This window comes from Astyanax mexicanus, chromosome 20 (assembly GCF_023375975.1).
Source record: "Astyanax mexicanus isolate ESR-SI-001 chromosome 20, AstMex3_surface, whole genome shotgun sequence".
Taxonomy (NCBI): domain Eukaryota; kingdom Metazoa; phylum Chordata; class Actinopteri; order Characiformes; family Acestrorhamphidae; genus Astyanax; species Astyanax mexicanus.
Window position 1 is genome coordinate 26,780,558 of NC_064427.1, and position 5,000 is coordinate 26,785,557.

At 45.7% G+C, this 5,000-nt stretch overlaps 1 long non-coding RNA gene and 23 other non-coding genes across 25 annotated transcripts in view; all 24 read left to right on the top strand.

Annotated features, from left to right (window-relative positions):
- The window catches only part of trnat-cgu (transfer RNA threonine (anticodon CGU)), a 72-nt gene extending 44 nt beyond the window's left edge, over positions 1–28 (top strand). Inside the window, exon 1 of the tRNA in view lies at positions 1–28. This exon is cut by the window's left edge and continues 44 nt beyond it. This is a non-coding gene — a tRNA (tRNA-Thr).
- Positions 1–5,000, top strand: part of LOC125784859 (uncharacterized) — a 368,340-nt gene that overhangs the window by 208,413 nt on the left and 154,927 nt on the right. The window lies entirely within an intron of this gene.
- trnam-cau (transfer RNA methionine (anticodon CAU)) lies at positions 160–231 on the top strand. The gene has a single exon. It is a non-coding gene; the product is annotated as a tRNA-Met (tRNA).
- trnam-cau (transfer RNA methionine (anticodon CAU)) lies at positions 377–448 on the top strand. Its single transcript has one exon. It is a non-coding gene; the product is annotated as a tRNA-Met (tRNA).
- On the top strand, positions 622–693 carry trnam-cau (transfer RNA methionine (anticodon CAU)). The gene has a single exon. It is a non-coding gene; the product is annotated as a tRNA-Met (tRNA).
- On the top strand, positions 838–909 carry trnam-cau (transfer RNA methionine (anticodon CAU)). The gene has a single exon. It is a non-coding gene; the product is annotated as a tRNA-Met (tRNA).
- On the top strand, positions 1,005–1,077 carry trnar-ccu (transfer RNA arginine (anticodon CCU)). Its single transcript has one exon. It is a non-coding gene; the product is annotated as a tRNA-Arg (tRNA).
- Positions 1,300–1,371, top strand: trnam-cau (transfer RNA methionine (anticodon CAU)). The gene has a single exon. It is a non-coding gene; the product is annotated as a tRNA-Met (tRNA).
- Positions 1,762–1,833, top strand: trnam-cau (transfer RNA methionine (anticodon CAU)). The gene has a single exon. It is a non-coding gene; the product is annotated as a tRNA-Met (tRNA).
- trnam-cau (transfer RNA methionine (anticodon CAU)) lies at positions 2,181–2,252 on the top strand. Its single transcript has one exon. It is a non-coding gene; the product is annotated as a tRNA-Met (tRNA).
- On the top strand, positions 2,347–2,419 carry trnar-ccu (transfer RNA arginine (anticodon CCU)). The gene has a single exon. It is a non-coding gene; the product is annotated as a tRNA-Arg (tRNA).
- trnam-cau (transfer RNA methionine (anticodon CAU)) lies at positions 2,426–2,497 on the top strand. The gene has a single exon. It is a non-coding gene; the product is annotated as a tRNA-Met (tRNA).
- trnam-cau (transfer RNA methionine (anticodon CAU)) lies at positions 2,642–2,713 on the top strand. The gene has a single exon. It is a non-coding gene; the product is annotated as a tRNA-Met (tRNA).
- Positions 2,845–2,916, top strand: trnam-cau (transfer RNA methionine (anticodon CAU)). Its single transcript has one exon. It is a non-coding gene; the product is annotated as a tRNA-Met (tRNA).
- Positions 3,012–3,084, top strand: trnar-ccu (transfer RNA arginine (anticodon CCU)). The gene has a single exon. It is a non-coding gene; the product is annotated as a tRNA-Arg (tRNA).
- Positions 3,307–3,378, top strand: trnam-cau (transfer RNA methionine (anticodon CAU)). Its single transcript has one exon. It is a non-coding gene; the product is annotated as a tRNA-Met (tRNA).
- On the top strand, positions 3,552–3,623 carry trnam-cau (transfer RNA methionine (anticodon CAU)). Its single transcript has one exon. It is a non-coding gene; the product is annotated as a tRNA-Met (tRNA).
- Positions 3,768–3,839, top strand: trnam-cau (transfer RNA methionine (anticodon CAU)). The gene has a single exon. It is a non-coding gene; the product is annotated as a tRNA-Met (tRNA).
- Positions 3,935–4,007, top strand: trnar-ccu (transfer RNA arginine (anticodon CCU)). The gene has a single exon. It is a non-coding gene; the product is annotated as a tRNA-Arg (tRNA).
- Positions 4,230–4,301, top strand: trnam-cau (transfer RNA methionine (anticodon CAU)). The gene has a single exon. It is a non-coding gene; the product is annotated as a tRNA-Met (tRNA).
- trnar-ccu (transfer RNA arginine (anticodon CCU)) lies at positions 4,396–4,468 on the top strand. Its single transcript has one exon. It is a non-coding gene; the product is annotated as a tRNA-Arg (tRNA).
- trnam-cau (transfer RNA methionine (anticodon CAU)) lies at positions 4,475–4,546 on the top strand. The gene has a single exon. It is a non-coding gene; the product is annotated as a tRNA-Met (tRNA).
- On the top strand, positions 4,691–4,762 carry trnam-cau (transfer RNA methionine (anticodon CAU)). The gene has a single exon. It is a non-coding gene; the product is annotated as a tRNA-Met (tRNA).
- On the top strand, positions 4,894–4,965 carry trnam-cau (transfer RNA methionine (anticodon CAU)). Its single transcript has one exon. It is a non-coding gene; the product is annotated as a tRNA-Met (tRNA).

A 5,000-nucleotide genomic window follows, 5' to 3' on the forward strand; every position in this document is an offset into this window, starting at 1 on the left:
GTCGATGGATCGAAACCATCCTCTGCTAAATATCTCATTTATCACATGCTTGGATTCAAATTCTTACTAGGCGCTCCTAAAAAATAGTTTTCTAATGGCAAAGGCACTGGCCTCCTAAGCCAGGGATTGTGGGTTCGAGTCCCATCTGGGGTGGAAAATAGCAGAGTGGCGCAGCGGAAGCGTGCTGGGCCCATAACCCAGAGGTCGATGGATCGAAACCATCCTCTGCTAGCTGAACTTTTAGTTGCATGCAGTGTGGCAAGGAATTTCAATCTTTTTCAAACAAATATAAATTGCTGACACAGATTGTATTTCATTCTTCCTAGGTTCTCCAAAAATTAGAGGTGTCTGGTTTTAAACTTGATGACTGTTAAGTAGCAGAGTGGCGCAGCGGAAGCGTGCTGGGCCCATAACCCAGAGGTCGATGGATCGAAACCATCCTCTGCTAAATATCTCATTTATCACATGATTGGTATCAAATTCTTACTTTGCGCTCCAACAAATAGTTTTCTGGATCAAGTTTAAGTTAAGAAAGCAGTCTAGCCCCAGTGGCCTAATGGATAAGGCACTGGCCTCCTAAGCCATGGATTGTGGGTTCGAGTCCCGTCTGGTGTGGAAAATAGCAGAGTGGCGCAGCGGAAGCGTGCTGGGCCCATAACCCAGAGGTCGATGGATCGAAACCATCCTCTGCTATTCGAACATTTAGTTGCATGCAGTGTTGCAAGGAATTTGAATCTTCTTCAAACAAATATAAATTACTGACACAGATTGTATTTCATTCTTCCTAGGTTCTCCAAAAATAGAGGTGTCTGGTTTTCAACTTGCTGACTGTTAAGTAGCAGAGTGGCGCAGCGGAAGCGTGCTGGGCCCATAACCCAGAGGTCGATGGATCGAAACCATCCTCTGCTAAATATTACATTTATCACATGCTTGGATTTAGATTCTTACTTTGCGCTCCTAAAAAATAGTTTTCTGGATCAAGTTTAAGTTAAGCATGTAGTCTAGCCCCAGTGGCCTAATGGATAAGGCACTGGCCTCCTAAGCCAGGGATTGTGGGTTCGAGTCCCATCTGGGGTGGAAAACAGCAGAGTGGTGCAGCGGAAGCGTGCTGGGCCCATAACCCAGAGGTCGATGGATCGAAACCATCATCTGCTAGCTGAAGTTTTAGTTGCATGCAGTGTGGCAAGGAATTTCAATCTTTTTCAAACAAATATAAATTGCTGACACAGATTGTATTTCATTCTTCCTAGGTTCTCCAAAAATAGAGGTGTCTGGTTTTCAACTTGCTGACTGTTAAGTAGCAGAGTGGCGCAGCGGAAGCGTGCTGGGCCCATAACCCAGAGGTCGATGGATCGAAACCATCCTCTGCTAAATATCTCATTTATCACATGATTGGATTTAGATTCTTACTTTGAGCTCCTAAAAATTAGTTTTCTGGATCAAGTTTAAGTTAAGCATGCAGACTAGCCCCAGTGTCCTAATGGATTAGGCACTGGCCTCCTAAGCCAGGGATTGTGGGTTCGAGTCCCATCTGGGGTGGAAAACAGCAGAGTGGCGCAGCGGAAGCGTGCTGGGCCCATAACCCAGAAGTCGATGGATCGAAACCATCCTCTGCTAGCTGAACTTTTAGTTGCATGCAGTGTGGCAAGGAATTTCAATCTTTTTCAAACAAATATAAATTGCTGACACAGATTGTATTTCATTTTTCCTAGGTTCTCCAAAAATAGAGGTGTCTGGTTTTCAATTTGCTGACTGTTAAGTAGCAGAGTGGCGCAGCGGAAGCGTGCTGGGCCCATAACCCAGAGGTCGATGGATCGAAACCATCCTCTGCTAAATATCTCATTTATCACATGCTTGGATTCAAATTCTTACTAGGCGCTCCTAAAAAATAGTTTTCTAATGGCTAAGGCACTGGCCTCCTAAGCCAGGGATTGTGGGTTCGAGTCCCATCTGGGGTGGAAAATAGCAGAGTGGCGCAGCGGAAGCGTGCTGGGCCCATAACCCAGAGGTCGATGGATCGAAACCATCATCTGCTAGCTGAAGTTTTAGTTGCATGCAGTGTGGCAAGGAATTTCTATCTTTTTCAAACAAATATAAATTGCTGACACAGATTGTATTTCATTCTTCCTAGGTTCTCCAAAAATAGAGGTGTCTGGTTTTCAACTTGCTGACTGTTAAGTAGCAGAGTGGCGCAGCGGAAGCGTGCTGGGCCCATAACCCAGAGGTCGATGGATCGAAACCATCCTCTGCTAAATATCTCATTTATCACATGATTGGTATCAAATTCTTACTTTGCGCTCCGACAAATAGTTTTCTGGATCAAGTTTAAGTTAAGAAAGCAGTCTAGCCCCAGTGGCCTAATGGATAAGGCACTGGCCTCCTAAGCCAGGGATTGTGGGTTCGAGTCCCGTCTGGGGTGGAAAATAGCAGAGTGGCGCAGCGGAAGCGTGCTGGGCCCATAACCCAGAGGTCGATGGATCGAAACCATCCTCTGCTAGCTGAACTTTTAGTTGCATGCAGTGTTGCAAGGAATTTCAATCTTCTTCAAACAAATATAAATTACTGACACAGATTGTATTTCATTCTTCCTAGGTTCTCCAAAAATAGAGGTGTCTGGTTTTCAACTTGCTGGCTGTTAAGTAGCAGAGTGGCGCAGCGGAAGCGTGCTGGGCCCATAACCCAGAGGTCGATGGATCGAAACCATCCTCTGCTAAATATCTCATTTATCACATGCTTGGATTCAAATTCTTACTAGGCGCTCCTAAAAAATAGTTTTCTAATGGCTAAGGCACTGGCCTCCTAAGCCAGGGATTGTGGGTTCGAGTCCCATCTGGGGTGGAAAATAGCAGAGTGGCGCAGCGGAAGCGTGCTGGGCCCATAACCCAGAGGTCGATGGATCGAAACCATCCTCTGCTAAATATTACATTTATCACATGCTTGGATTTAGATTCTTACTTTGCGCTCCTAAAAAATAGTTTTCTGGATCAAGTTTAAGTTAAGCATGCAGTCTAGCCCCAGTGGCCTAATGGATAAGGCACTGGCCTCCTAAGCCAGGGATTGTGGGTTCGAGTCCCATCTGGGGTGGAAAACAGCAGAGTGGCGCAGCGGAAGCGTGCTGGGCCCTTAACCCAGAGGTCGATGGATCGAAACCATCCTCTGCTAGCTGAACTTTTAGTTGAGTGCAGTGTGGCAAGGAATTTCAATCTTTTTCAAACAAATATAAATTGCTGACACAGATTGTATTTCATTCTTCCTAGGTTCTCCAAAAATAGAGGTGTCTGGTTTTCAACTTTCTGACTGTTAAGTAGCAGAGTGGCGCAGCGGAAGCGTGCTGGGCCCATAACCCAGAGGTCGATGGATCGAAACCATCCTCTGCTAAATATCTCATTTATCACATGATTAGTATCAAATTCTTACTTTGCGCTCCAACAAATAGTTTTCTGGATCAAGTTTAAGTTAAGAAAGCAGTCTAGCCCCAGTGGCCTAATGGATAAGGCACTGGCCTCCTAAGCCAGGGATTGTGGGTTTGAGTCCCGTCTGGTGTGGAAAATAGCAGAGTGGCGCAGCGGAAGCGTGCTGGGCCCATAACCCAGAGGTCGATGGATCGAAACCATCCTCTGCTATTCGAACATTTAGTTGCATGCAGTGTTGCAAGGAATTTGAATCTTCTTCAAACAAATATAAATTACTGACACAGATTGTATTTCATTCTTCCTAGGTTCTCCAAAAATAGAGGTGTCTGGTTTTCAACTTGCTGACTGTTAAGTAGCAGAGTGGCGCAGCGGAAGCGTGCTGGGCCCATAACCCAGAGGTCGATGGATCGAAACCATCCTCTGCTAAATATCGCATTTATCACATGATTGGATTTAGATTCTTACTTTGCGCTCCTAAAAAATAGTTTTCTGGATCAAGTTTAAGTTAAGCATGCAGTCTAGCCCCAGTGGCCTAATGGATAAGGCACTGGCCTCCTAAGCCAGGGATTGTGGGTTCGAGTCCCATCTGGGGTGGAAAACAGCAAAGTGGCGCAGCGGAAGCGTGCTGGGCCCATAACCCAGAGGTCGATGGATCGAAACCATCATCTGCTAGCTGAAGTTTTAGTTGCATGCAGTGTGGCAAGGAATTTCTATCTTTTTCAAACAAATATAAATTGCTGACACAGATTGTATTTCATTCTTCCTAGGTTCTCCAAAAATAGAGGTGTCTGGTTTTCAACTTGCTGACTGTTAAGTAGCAGAGTGGCGCAGCGGAAGCGTGCTGGGCCCATAACCCAGAGGTCGATGGATCGAAACCATCCTCTGCTAAATATCTCATTTATCACATGATTGGTATCAAATTCTTACTTTGCGCTCCGACAAATAGTTTTCTGGATCAAGTTTAAGTTAAGAAAGCAGTCTAGCCCCAGTGGCCTAATGGATAAGGCACTGGCCTCCTAAGCCAGGGATTGTGGGTTCGAGTCCCGTCTGGGGTGGAAAATAGCAGAGTGGCGCAGCGGAAGCGTGCTGGGCCCATAACCCAGAGGTCGATGGATCGAAACCATCCTCTGCTAGCTGAACTTTTAGTTGCATGCAGTGTTGCAAGGAATTTCAATCTTCTTCAAACAAATATAAATTACTGACACAGATTGTATTTCATTCTTCCTAGGTTCTCCAAAAATAGAGGTGTCTGGTTTTCAACTTGCTGGCTGTTAAGTAGCAGAGTGGCGCAGCGGAAGCGTGCTGGGCCCATAACCCAGAGGTCGATGGATCGAAACCATCCTCTGCTAAATATCTCATTTATCACATGCTTGGATTCAAATTCTTACTAGGCGCTCCTAAAAAATAGTTTTCTAATGGCTAAGGCACTGGCCTCCTAAGCCAGGGATTGTGGGTTCGAGTCCCATCTGGGGTGGAAAATAGCAGAGTGGCGCAGCGGAAGCGTGCTGGGCCCATAACCCAGAGGTCGATGGATCGAAACCATCCTCTGCTAAATATTACATTTATCACATGCTTGGATTTAGATTC